Source organism: Cajanus cajan, chromosome 11 (genome assembly GCF_000230855.2).
Source record: "Cajanus cajan strain Asha chromosome 11, NIPB_CcT2T_4, whole genome shotgun sequence".
Lineage (NCBI taxonomy): Eukaryota > Viridiplantae > Streptophyta > Magnoliopsida > Fabales > Fabaceae > Cajanus > Cajanus cajan.
In genome coordinates, this window is record NC_138527.1 from 9,329,037 (window position 1) to 9,344,180 (window position 15,144).

The following is a 15,144-nucleotide window of genomic DNA, read 5'->3' on the forward strand; positions in this document are numbered from 1 at the left end:
CTCTAGATCATATTAAAACATATTTATTTTCAAAATTAACCACATACTCATGCATCACATCCAACAAAGAACACAACAAAGTAATCAGAAGGCAAAATAGAAAACATTCATATTTTGCCCGTTTTCTCATAGGGTTTCCCATAGGAACCCATAGAGATCTCAAGTCATACAATTAATTGCATATAAGAAAAATAATAAGCAAAACAGATACAATTGGGAGAAACCCCTCATACATGAGCATACATAAAAATATAGCAAACACAGGATTGGGGACCAATCCCACTACCCAGCATACAATCCCACACCCAGAGTGAGGTTTCTCACTCCCCCCTTACCTGGATGAGCAGAAGACAAAGGTGTGATCTAAGGTCGTTCCTGAGTACTCTTCCTTAGAGCTCTTTGTTTCTCGTTTTTTTTCCCAACCCTTCAAAACGCAAATGAGGTAGATAGGGTTAACGCTACCTGACTCCTTAAACTTAATCCATTGGTCCCTTATATTAATTGTTTGTTTCAATTTAGTCCCATTTTAATTTTTGGTTTCAATTTGGTCTCAAACTAATTAATTGGTTTCAATTTAGTCCCAAATTAATTAATTGGTTTCAATGTGGGACTTCCGTCTAAATTATTTAAACGGAGTTAACTTTTAACCACGTGCATGCCACGTAGATGCATACGTGGATGCCACATGGATGCCAAATTTTTTTAAAACACCTGGACCCAGAACGGCCCATTCTGAAACCGGAACGGGTCGTTCTGGTTGCACTTTTGGTGTTTAGTTTTGCATCCGGAACGGCCCGTTCCAGGTGCAAAATTAACACACAAAAAGTGCATTAGAACGGGGCGTTCTGGTTTCAGAACGGCCCGTTCTGGTTTCAGAACGCCCGTTCTGGTTTCAGAACGGTCCGTTCCAAAACTGAGAATAGTGCCTTCATTGTATTTTTTGGTAATTATGCAATTTTGATCCCTAAGGTTTTAATTGAGTAATTTTAGTCTTTAAAAGATTATAGTTGTGTAATTTTAGTCTCACCATTTTTAATTGAATAATTTTAATCTCTCAAATATCATGATTGTGCAATTTTAGTCTTTCTTATTAAAAATATAATAATTTTAAAATTTTAATATATATATATAATGTTTTTAAACTATATAATTGTTTGCTTATTTAAATTAACATATATTATAATTTTTTGTAATGTATCAAATGATATATATTTATTATTACTAAATAAATAAAATTTATATATTATTAATATTTTAATATTATTAATATCAATAATAATTTTCCTATATTTATAAATAAACTAATAATTTGATAAATATATATTAATATATATTAATATATTTTTACAAAAATATAAATATATAAGATCAGATATATATTTCTAATTAATATACTTATATTTTTGTAAAAGTATATTAGTTTATCTATAAATATATTAATAATATTATTGATATAATATCAAAAATTATAACATATGTTAATTTGAATAGATAAATAATTGTTTAATTTTAAAACATTATATATATATGTTGGATATCAGCACATATCAATCAGAATCTGTTGGAAATCAGCATATATCAATCAGAATATTCAATTCTGATTTGTAAAGATTTAATGTTAATAAGATCAATTTTATTTCCCCTCCTTTAATTATTTAGATACAGCATTTATAGGGAGAATTATTTCCCAGATTTTTAGGGATAGATTAGTGTGTAGATTTATTCCCTTGTATTCTATTTATACCACTTTTGTATTTTTCCCAAATCAGAGAAATATACATTATATTTTTCCGCAATATATATATATATATATATATATATATATATATTAAAATTATTAATTTTTAATGGGAGAAACTAAAATCGTAATGTTATGATATTCTTTATTAATTTTATTAAAAAATGTAATAATTTTGAAAAGTATTTTTTTATGGTAAAAATTTTAAAATTACTTATTTTATTAAAATATTTATTTTATTAGATATAACAACATAATTAAAATATAATTAATAATATATATTTTGTAAAATTATTAATATATTATATTTTTTTAAAAAAAGTTAAAACCGGAACGGCCCGTTCTGGTTTCACTTTTTGTGTGTTAATTTTGCATTTGGAACGGGCCGTTCTGAATGCAAAATTCATACACCAAAAAAGAAACCAGAACGGCCCGTTCCGGTTTCAGAACGGGCCGTTCTGGGTCCAGGTATTTTAAAAAAATTGTCATCCACGTGGCATCCACATGGCATCCACGTGGTATCCACGTATGCATCTACGTGGCATCCACGTGGACAAAAGTTAACTCCGTTTAAATAATTTGGACGGAAGTCCCAAATTGAAACCAATTAATTTTTAAGGGACCAAATTGAAACCAATTAATTAGTTTGGGACCAAATTGAAACCAAAAATAAAAGTGGGACTAAATTGAAACAAACAATTATTATAAGGGACCAAATTAGTGTTTTAGCCAAATATAATAATATAATTTCAATAACAAAATATCATATAAAATCAACCTTCTCTTAAAACATATAAATGTTTATTTAAATATGCTAATAAAAAATACTTATTTAATACGTACAAAATAATTGTCCAAAACAATAATTAATTAAAACGTACAAAATAATATTTTTCTATAATTATTAAAATAATTATGACCAAATATCATATAATAATAATTATTATTATTATAATAATAATAATAACTTTATTGAAAACTGGGGTGTTACAGAAGGCCACCACCCGAAGGCTAAGTCTCAATTAAGCGTACGATGCATGTCGAACAGGACTCACAACATTATCATATTATAATAATATGCATCATAAATGCATGTCAATTTACTTTCACAATAGCCTCATCTATATACAAAGGAAAAACCTCATTCACTTTATCAAGATATCGATATAAATACTCAAACAATTTATCGTTTAATGATTTGTTGTACACATTTCATTTACAACATTCAATTGTCATAACTTCACATTTCATATTCAATCATCTGAAACAATTAGTACAAGAATCATTCCTTGGACAAGATAACCAACACATAATACATTGTATCACACAAGAGTCATAAGTTCACATTTCAAACACACATTTACATACATTAGCTCGATACACCTCAAGTCATTAACAATCAAATCACATCATAAATATTCACAATTATTCTCTTTCATGATTTCTCTTTCCTAAATATTGTTATAGGTACTCAAATTATTCATAAGATCAAACACCTAAACAGTAAAGTTATTCATTATCGTCTTTCACACACTATATTTTCATAACTTAATCTTCTATGACATTGTGTTGTCTAAACACCTTATCTACAGACATACATATGGTATCAATTTGATATTAATGTTCCTTGAAATATAAGGCAATTTTGTACAACTTCTATGCTTATATTAAGAGCTAGTTCTACCATCAACTATTTTTAAAAATTACAAAATCTCAACATTTCAACCTAAATCTGACAGCCTGACCTCCTCTCACTAACTTGAACATAACTCGAGTTCTAGACCTCCTTTTTAAGTTATTCCAATGGTATTTGAAAGCTTATATCCAAGTATACAACTTTCATGTAGATTAGAAATCCTAATTATTTCATTCATGTCTACTCTAAAGGCTTATAATATACACATGTTACATTTCGCCTACAGAATATGAGGTTCATCTTTTAACTCACATAACTCGATCATTCCTTAACATTTTTAGATGATTCTTGAGTCTAAACTATAGCCCAAATATCTAATTTCTAACCCAACACCAAAAACTCAATTTTATTAATCACACACAAAGAAATCCCATCAATATCAAAGTATAATCATACAAGAATTCAGAACAAGGCACAACTAATACCCAAACTCTCTTCTCATTTCCAATAGGTAGAAACATAAATTAAAGCCTAATATTAGTTTATTATACCCTCAATTACTCAAATCCAACCTTAACTTCATATATTCGAGCATATAACATCAATCTTCACTTTTCTCTATAAGCAATGGGTACTTATAGGAACTACATGCATTCACAAGTTCTCAAACAATTTAAATTACATGAAATAAATTATATGTATAGTTCAAACATGACATATAATGCACATAATTACATAGTTATTAAACTTTTCATTTAATCACCAAAAATACATTCTCTTAGGGTTCCCATAGGTGTAACAACCCAATTTCCACTAGGTCAAGAGCCCAATTAAGGTGGTTTAGTAGCACGGAACAGGCCATTCCAAATTACTAAATAGACCTACTTTTGGGAGCCGGAACGGGCCGTTCCGGATTTGGAACGGCCCGTTCAAAACCATAAAATTTGTCTATGATTCTTAGTTGGGAACGAGCCGTTCCGGACTTCAGAAATGGCCTTTGAACCTTATTTGAGAACGGGCCGTTTCAAAATATGACCGTTGAGAGTTTTAATGCAAACCCCAGAAGGGGCCGTTCTGGATGTGAATTTTACACATGACGTGAGATTTCAGAACGGGCCGTTCCGGATTTGAAACGAGCCGTTTCGGATTTGAAACGGGCCGTTTCGCGAATCCTGATGCCTATAAATTGAGTGCTCTCGCACTCCTAAAATCATATTTTTCAGTTCTGACTTCTTTTAGTTCTGACTTCTTTCTTCTACATTCTCTTCTTTCCCTTCTACACTCTCTGAAGATTGAGGGGCACTTAGAGGAGGAGATCAAGAGATCGCTGTTTTGGTTTCAACTGCTGTTTATCCAGGTACGGGGGAAAAGGGGATTATTTATATGTAGAGTTACATGAGGGAATTGGGTAGAGGAAGAGTCCCTTATGATTATGAGTAATTTTATAATTATTTCTGTTTGGAGAATTATTGGTCTTATGTGATTCTGTATGTATTTAGGATTACGAATATATGATTTATTTGTAAAAATGATGCTCTGGGAGAGAGAACAAAATTATAGAAAAGTGCCTGTAAGTTAGGTTTTGGAAAAATTAGATTATTTCTGTTTGAGGAATTAATGATACCATTAGATTCTGTATGTGTTGAGGATTAGAAATATATATTTAATTTTTAAGAATAACGATTTGGGAGAGAGAACGAAATTGTAGAAAAGTGCATGTGAGCTAGGTTTTAGAATAATTGTGGGTTTTACCGTTTATGTTAAATTATATTAAATTGATAATTCTATTGATTATTTTATTAATTTATGAATTTTATTATTATGTTAATTGATAAGAATTGATGATCTAGATGTGAATTACATTAGGGGTGTGTAAACCCTTATTTTTGTTGGATTTATCTGTTGTGTATGTGATATGGAATTGTGTATGTAATATGGAATTGAGATATGAGATGAGATGTTGTGTGGATATGATTATGATTGTGATTGTGGTACCCCACACTAATGACCAGGGATGAGACGAACCTTGAGTAGTGATGCTTCAAGGACGAGCGTGCCCCTGGCATAGTGTGGGATGAGTGAGGCAATTAACAAGCATCACTTATGTCAAATATGGCAGCCCTGTCATAGGGTTAATTGCAAGACTTGTGTGGATTGGAATGTGACTGTGGTTCCTCACACTAATGAACAGGGATGAGACGAACCTTGTGTGACACCCTTCTACCCCATAATAGATAAGTAACAACAATAAGAATAATTCAATAAATATAACATCAAGAAGGGTCCACATATTTTAATAAAAACTCATAGGTTCACAAGTGTTGAAATAAATAGAAATAATAATAATAATAATAATAAAGTTTTACTCTTAAAAGAAAATTATCAAGGTCTCTAAAGAAAAATGAAAGGGATCCAGAATTTACAAATATAAGGTGAATATAAAACTCCTAAAAATAAGTCTCCTCAAACGACAAATAACAATTCATAACTAAAGCATCCTAAATTCATGCCCCAATGTCACATCCTATCAGAGCAGAACCCTTTCCATTTAGAACTCAACACTATGAGTGTCTTCATCTTCACCTAAAAGAAAACCACATAAAAACAGGACGGTGAGAGATAGATAACATCATATATGAACATAGAGCTACCCAATTCCCACCCCACACCGTGCACCAAAATATCATCATTAACTATAAACAACAAATACATCTCATATAATTACCAAACATCATTTTTTTTCAATCATACAAGCTTTCATACACATGCTCACTATATGCTCATACACATCTCTTCTCCTAAGAGTCTCAACTTGGCACTCCGCACAATGGGCGTACCTCGTCAATTCCCTTAGTTGTTGCCAATGCGGGCATACCGTTCTCACACCCTCCCAGGGCCGGTATGTTGCACGGTTAAACACCCAGCGGCCCGTGCAAAGGCAATCCACCCACCGTTAAACCCTCTGTGGCCAGTGAGCTGCGCAGTTAAACACCCAACGGCCCACGCATGGAATGCCTCCTGTCATGGTCCCCCCTGTCTCAACCCCTCTCTGGGCCCAGGGTCCAATGCAATATAGCCACGTCTAGCTTCTCAAGCACCACACGCAACTCATAAGTCTCATGCAACTCATGCATCCCACGTAACTCATAATTAATGCATCTCCATTATATAACATCATCACATGTCAATAACAATCCATGCAATATCATCCTCACATGCTAGGTACCTATCATTAAGTTATCAACATCATAGACCACAAATTTCACATAATTCTTCACACACATCACAATATCTATGACATTCAGTTAATAATTTAACCATAACTAGAGATATACATATCCTTTCTAAGTGATCCCAACTCCATTAGAATCCTAACATCAATATATACAACTTTCATGAAGAACACAAATCCTAATAAAGTCGTTTAGATTACCATTCAGGGCTCACAAATATTGATGTTGTGGTTCGCACACAAATTGGAAGGCTCAAATTGAAACTCACATAACTTGATCAAATATTAATATTTTTACACGATTCTTGTGTCTAAATGGTATCCCCAGATGTCTAGTGTCTAACAAAACAAACGGAACTCGATTTGGATAACTACACAGAAAGATATCGCAAAATTACAAACGTATGTCGGGGTCCCGACGCCAGACGCCCAAAACTGGCGCTGAGCGCCCAAATCTCTGCCCAGACTCCCCTCTGTGAAATTAAACCTGCGTTTTACGAGTTTCAACAAGGTTTTTACCAATTTTCACTACTTCTACACCCCGTTGGTTCAGTTTAACTCCATTTATATTCTTCATACGTTCCAAATCAATCCATACACATCTCAAGCCTCAAAAATTGGTTTCCATTGGTTTTACAAAAAAAAATCCAAACTCTTCTTAACACATAAAATTCAAGTCATCAAATTTAAGGATAAAGAATTAACAAGAAAGCCCCAATGGAATTCAAAGACAATTCAAGAAATAAGTTCTTCCAAATGAATTAAGAATTTAGAACATCGATTGCACAGATAATCGTTCAGAATTTTAAATAGAGTTCCTTGAGGGACTTAGGGATTGCCCTCACTACCCGAACACCCTTATATTCACATATGAAGAAACCCATCTCCCCCGTACCTGGATGAGCAGAAGATGAATGGTCTTGGTGTGATCTAAGATCGTTCCTGAGTACTCTTCCTTAGAGCTCTTTGTTTCTCCTCTTTTTTTCCCTAACCCTTCAGAACGCAAATGAGGCAGATAGGGTTAACACCACCTGACTCCTTTCTTAAAATTAATCCATTGGACTGGGTCAACCCAACCCATTTTCCTTCTCTTCTAACCCACTTCTAATTTTCCTCAAAATAATTAAATAAAATAAATACATGTATATTATAAAATATTTTTTCTCTATAATAATAATATATTTCTGACCCTAAATATAATAATATAATTTCAATAACAAAATATCATATAAAATCAACCTTCTCTTAAAACATATAAATATTTATTTAAAAATGCTAATAAAAATACTTATTTAATACGTACAAAATAATTATCCAAAATAATAATTATTTAAAACGTACAAAATAATATTCCTCTATAATTATTAAAATAATTATGACCAAATACCATCTAATAATAATAATAATAACCTTTTTGAAAATTGGGGTGTTACAATACTCCCCTCCTTTAAGAAATTTCGTCCCCGAAATTTTTGTAATGGTAGACTTCTCTCTTCTTACTTTCTAATCCTTGTGCAACCTCACTACCTTATTGATGTACAACTCTATCAATTTCACCAAAGGATATCTAAAGGTAAAACAAGTAAACTTGGCGAGTCTATCCACTAAAACACAAATAGAATCGATCTCTTAAGTATCTCAGACAAACCTATAATTAAGGTCTATCCACTCACCATTACAGTTCCAAAATGGGACGTCTAAGTGCTACAAAATTCCAAAAGACTTCTTGCATACTAAACACGAGCATACAATTTCTCTACTCCTCTCTTCACCTTAGGCCACCATGCTTCCGTTGCACCACTCTAATACATCCTCTTAAGGTCCCAATACATCTCAGTAGCTCCTAAATGAATGTCCTTCCTCTAAAATCATCTTTCTTAATTGAAGGTTACTAAGCACCCAAATTTGTTCTTGCACCTCAAAATAACATCGATTCTACTCAAAAAAATTATCTACACTCCTACCAATCTTTTCCACTTGGTTCTCTAAGAAAGGCTCTAACTCCTAGGCTTCTCTAATCTCATCCATTAATTCACTAGTCACTTTCAACATAATCAATTCAATCACTACTACAAGAGGAACATTTTACATCGGTTCGTTTAGATATTTTACATCAGTTTTACAACCGATGTAGATTCAGGCGATGTAGAATGTGTGAGGCATTCTACATCGGTTCAGAAACCGATGTAAAAAGTCCACAAAACTACATCGGTTCTTGTACAAACCGATGTAATATATTGAACACTTTCTACATCATTTTATCAAAGAACCGATGTAGTATGCCACAACTGAGCTTTGGTGATTAGTTTCTCCACCACACAAATTTTATCACTAAAATTACAAGGATACTTGTTAATAATAGTCCCGGTCACACCTTTATATAATTTAAAAGAAAAAAACTAATAAATATTAAGATTGACTATTACGTATCAATTTTAAATAATATTGTAAGCCACGATCCTGACTTCAATCCAAGAGTTCAAAAGAAATCTTTTTTAATAATTAAAAGTAGAAAAAGCATCAACTAAATAGATAAATATAAAAAGATGAATTCATACAAGTGTTTATTCCAAATTCATACCACAAGTGTGATATCATTCACAGTGACACACAAATGTTTATTTCAAATTCATACCAAGTAAAACTAAACTCAATTAAAACTTGCAAAAAGTGTATCGATGATATCCAAGCCCAACTCAACCTTTATGCCATGGATACAATGTGAAAAGACATATCAATCACATGGGATCTGCAAAAAAAAAAAAAAAACCAAACAAATTTGTCTTCATTACTAAGCAACAATGAAAAACTTTCTTACATGTTAATGAAGTAGAAGGGTTACAGATAAGGAAAGATGACATGTGGCTTCTTGTTAAGCCCTTGCCTTATACTTTTATTGTTAATTAGAGCATGTTAATAAGTTATAAGTAAGGATTATCCTAATTAAAATACATACATGATATAGTTTATTATCATATTTCTACTAAAATTCAAGTAGGTGTACATTAATAATTGTTTGTAGAGTTTTTCTAAAACACACTCACTTATTTTATAATTAAAGTTAATAATATGCTAGAGTTATTAATGACGTAATAAAAGCATGTCGTATAAATAGTTCTTAAAAATGATTATTCCTAATAAAATTTACTTTTAATATTTTCTTTTATATATATATATATATATATATATATATATATACCTATTGAGCGAATATTTACTTGAAACCATAGAATTTCTACTTTAAAAAGTTCTAATATTATTTACATAATGTCAAGAGAACAATAAATGTAGTTATTTTTTATTTTGACAACCTTGTTTTATTCGTGACATGGAAAGCTTCAAAAAGTCATATGTTGCCTAAAATTTATTTCCTATGTTACTATATAATAGGCTATATAAAAAATAACAAAGAGAAAAAGAGTAAAAATGACCTCATATATGCCATAAGATAGACACGATTCAAAGGATTTAGATTCCTCCGATAAGAATGATAAACTTCTATCATTAATTAGACTAGCCACACTTCCCAGGTCCTCAATAGATGAGAAAGAATATCTTGATTCCTTGTATGATCTTAGCCATTTCCTGCATTTTGTAGAAGGCATAATATGCAGAGTCAAATTAATATGCCAATGATGATATCTAGGATGAAAGTGAAAGGCTAGAAAGTTCTAATAAAAGAGAAATCAGTATAATTATAAGCTCAAGTCATAAGGAACTTTATTATTTTTCAAGTAATGTTTCAGTAGAACACACCTCCAGGCTTTCTAGATTTACATTAGGAATATGCCAAAAATGTCATTAGAAGGCACATGTAACTAAAAAGGGAGCAGTTCAAACTAACTAGGCCAAAAAAGTAAATGCCAACATATCAAGCATGTTAGTGCTAATGTCTCAAAAATATAAAACAGTAGAGCAGTTCAAACTAGTTGGCATAAAATATTTGTGAATATATCGCAGGCAACGCTAATACCAGGTTTAATACAGAAAATAAAATCCCCATTCCATTTGACATTTGATTTGCACTGTGTCCTTGTTACTGGCTGAAAACTTATCCAATAAAATAGTGAACAACATTGGAAAACTCATTATAGGAATAAAATGAATAATAAGATTAGTTTGGAGTTGTTAAATGGAAATTATGAGAGCTCAAAGTCTCAAGCCTTCTTTGCTCGTATATTAAAAATCAAAAGCAAAGTTCTGTTATGTATTCCCTAAGCATAAAATAGGAAAAAAAAAACACCTATTTAATGCTAATTTGAGACAGGTTTTTCTTCTAAAGAAATTTATTTTAAAAAACTTCTATCTTTGTTTCCAAGCTAAATAAATGATGTCTGCAACTTCTATCTTTGCGGGATGTCCCAAACACACTCACGAGAATGAACTTTTGACATCACAGGCATGATATCTCATAACCAAAAAAAAATATTTCATTAAACTAAGTTAGTTTATTACAAGAAACCAACGATCAACATCAACAACAAAATCCTTATCATATTGAGCTCAGTTAAATACCAAATTCTTAGTGAATATCAAGCCAAACTTAAGAAAATAACTGCAATGAAGCACTAACAGATGAAAACACTAGGAATATATTAATTTGACCTTCATATTGAACAACCCGTGCAGGAAAACTAACTAGGCAAAAAAAAGTAAATCCCAACATATCAAGCATGTTAGTGCTAATGTCTAACAAATATAAAATAGTAGAGCAGTTCAAACTAGTAGGCATACTTTTCTGTACTTTTTGTTAATCAATTCAAATTGTAATCCCGTTTTACCTAAAACTTTTCAAACTTGTTGTATTCCTTACTTATTAAAAGATAGTAATTAGAAAATAAGTTTTGAAAATACTTTTTTCTTTTTGGGTGAAATTAATTATTGAGATGTTTTAAAGTTAAAGGAGATTGATTGCCAAAAATCTAATTCAGAGAGTCCAAATGAAAGCTTTAGCAGAAGCATAGATTTTGATATTAAAAAATTTCAAACCTTTAAAGTCATGTAATCACAACTAAGTATGTATCTTCCATCCTTCCCAAATTTTATGTCTGAGATAGAAGCAATAATCTCTGTGAAAAATGATCTGGACCCTGGAGCTTCTTGTTCCTCAAATCTGCACCAAAGGGTATTACCTATTAGAGTCTGGCAGGTATAAAAAATTACATAAAAGCATACATATAATAGACTTAATAAAAATTCTGCTTGAAAGTCTAGACCAAGAAGGAAAAATAAATGACCTTTCCAGTAATTCTGTCTACAGTTTCAACATTTGTTAAAAACTGAAAGCCTTATGGGGGCAGCAGGATGCTTAATTGTTAGGAGCCAAAAAAATTACCCAAAACCAAAAGAGTATATAAAAAATTACCCTACATCCATGAATTCCCAAACACTATGTTCACCACACTCAAACAGCCATCAATACAACCTTAAATACCCCTGCTTGTCACACGCAAATCCCCTCTCACTATAAAACGCCCAACAACTTGTTTTTACCCTTGATTCTGATAATATTGAACTCTAATCTACTTCGAGAAACACGGTAACCTGTGACATGTAAGCGTCCCAATCTATCTTCGTATCTGAAATTGTTAAAAGCTCAGTTTCAGCTTCTGCATTGAATTGAAATTGAAGGAGAAGATATGGAATTGAAACTTACAGGGGACGAATGCGATAAATATCCAACACTTTAGTCTTCGCCTATACTCCTATGCGGTAAATATCCAAAACACTTGCGGAACCTACATCAATTCCAAAGTTCAAACAATATAATAAGTGAAAATTCTATCACCAAAACATTAACTAAAATAGCAGTGAACACACACACAAGTAAAACATAACATAAATCTGCACAAATCAGAACCACCAAGCTAGCAAAAAAGGAATAAACCTCAAATCGAAGGGAGAACGCTCAAAACACAAAAACAAATCAAGAAATACACCATACTCATTCTTATAGTACCAAAATCACACAACCATCGAATTAACTCAAATCTTAATATTAAATGCGGTAGATTTCCACCGGCTAAATTAACCCTAATAATCGAATAGATTCGTAACTAGCTTTAAAATCATGTCTCAAAAGAAAACAAATCATTAGAAACTTATAAACACCAGAAGATTAAAAGGGGGAAAATACACAACGAAACACTTTCGCGGCTTAAAAAGTCACACGCGAATAGCTTGAACCAAATTGGCGAGAAATCGAAAATCAAAACAAATGAAAAAAAAAAAGCAGATTTGGAGTTTTTAGATCTAAAAGAGAAGAAGAGGGTTTCACAAAGCGGAAATGGAATACATAAATGCTCACTTGTGGATGGACGAAACGCTACGTTTTTCGCAAAGCAGATTATGAGGAAGACAAGGAGTGCGTCGGCGAAGAGAAGAGCGAATGCGAAGGGTGTTTTAGGGTTTTGGAGTAGAGAGGTTCTTCCTCTTGTTGCTCGCGGCGGCTACCAAAGTTGCTGAGTGAAAGGGTTTAGTAACACGGGTGTTCGTGGGCCGGTCTATTTCTACATCGGTCATAAGAAAAACCGATGTAGAATAATTCCTGATTCTAGTTTTACATCTGTCATAAGTAAAACCGACGTAGAATATGGTTGTATTTTTCATTTATTTACAAGTATGCCACCGCATTTATAATTTACATCGGTTCTACTACAACCGATGTAAATATAGCGATGTAGAACAGTATTTTTGTAGTAGTGAATGCTCCTAAGGATAATCTCACACACAAAGCATAAGTCTCTAAATTCTTCAATCAAATCCAACCCTTAAATCATCATAAACGATATACCAGAGGTTATCATAATCAAGGCATCTGCTACAAACATTGGTTTTACTTCTATGATCATCTCTAAAGATTAAGCACCTAAGCGTAAGTTCACTAGGTATACATATCAGATCTCTAATTTCACCACTCCATCTACACCCAAGTCAAACTCTTATCCAACACCTTATCCTATAGCCTCATATCTTGTCACCAAAATTGTGCTTCTCCAATTTCCTTCAACAATCCATTCGTTACTCAAGTCATACTTAGTCTCACACTACTAAGAGTAACCTTATAAGCCAAACTTAAATCTCTAATTTGAGCCAAAAGGATTCATCTCTCTAATCATAAGAGAAGATAAATATAAAGGTTTCCTACACAAAACATCGGTCACCACAATAGCTTTACTCAATTAACAACTAAGTTTGAAATATTAGTCCTCTAGAAATTAAACTATCTCTTTAGTCACATAATTAACTACTCAGTCAACAGATAATTAAGGCTCTAACGATCAAAAAATACTTCAAGCTTAGAATCATATACATAATGTCTCCAAATCTTAGTATAAATATTAAAGCTACTAACTCAAGGTCATAGATAAGAAAATTCCTCTCATGAATTTTCAATTGCCTAAAATCATAACCTACTACCTTTCCTTCTTGTCACAATACTCCTCCCAAACATATCTTTAGAAGCATAACTATATATCACAAAAGACTTACTAAGATCGGCCAATGCTCACACTAGCGCACTAGTCGATCTTTCCTTAAGAATTTGGAAACTACTATCACACTTACTATCTCACACAAAAATAACACTCTTCTTACTCAATATGTTCAAAGGTAATGCTATCTTAGAAAGTTACTCAATAAATATCCAACAACAATGAGCTAATCCAAGAAACTCATAACCTCGCTAATAGACTCATGTATCTCTCACTTAAGCACAACTTCTATCTTAGATAGATCTACGTTATACCTCCGCAAGAAAATTACATGGCCTAGAACACTCATCTCATACAGTCAAAAATCATACTTAGATAATCTATCCTAAATTTATCTTGGATATATCTTCACACTTAACTCTTAATATGGTGATATCACATCCTAAGATCAATCTCATTAATACACAAACATCCACTAATTGATCCATAAAGTCATCTATCCTCATATATACATACATGCATATCAAATCATATTAGAATACCTACTTTAAAATCTTCATATATACTATCCCTAAGCATATACGAATCAATCATCGTTTACACCATAAAGCATGAATCAACTTTACCACATAACATCATACAATCTTAAACAACCTCTCAATCCACCTAACATCTTAGAATCATGACAAAAATCAATTTTTATCCTTGCATTGTCTAACGATTCAAAAATATCATGACACCATACATATCCCTTCAACAATGATCAAAGAAAATGATACCTAGAGAGTTATACTCATCCAAATGATCTCAAACCTATCTCAAAAGAAATCTAAGAGAATAAGTTAAAACTCTTATGAAGACATAAAATTCTAAAAGATCCTCTTCTTAGCTAAAAATTTCAAAAACCGCAGCAGATATATTCGGCGCTTACAGCTAGACCTTTGATCACCAAAGTATCTATAACTGGAGTTCTAGACCTCCGTTTTACCTGATTCCAATTCCATTGGAAAGATAACGTATAAGGCTACAACTTTTATGAAGATCATAAAATCTAAATCTGTCAATATGGTAGTCATAATGGCACAACAAAACTGCAGCGAAAATA

The 15,144-nt window shown here is 32.0% G+C and overlaps 1 long non-coding RNA gene across 4 annotated transcripts; it reads right to left on the bottom strand.

Annotated features, from left to right (window-relative positions):
- Positions 1-9,115: 9,115 nt before the first annotated feature.
- On the bottom strand, positions 9,116-13,134 carry LOC109793938 (uncharacterized). Of its 4 annotated transcripts, none has more exons than XR_014430642.1 (6): positions 12,914-13,134; positions 12,263-12,344; positions 11,972-12,185; positions 11,596-11,719; positions 10,038-10,191; positions 9,116-9,355 (listed from the first exon to the last, which is right to left on the bottom strand). It is a non-coding gene; the product is annotated as an uncharacterized LOC109793938 (long non-coding RNA). The 4 variants fall into 4 exon arrangements; XR_014430641.1 differs by having other exon boundaries at positions 12,032-12,185; positions 12,914-13,131; XR_014430643.1 differs by having other exon boundaries at positions 12,100-12,185; positions 12,914-13,130.
- Positions 13,135-15,144: the final 2,010 nt, after the last annotated feature.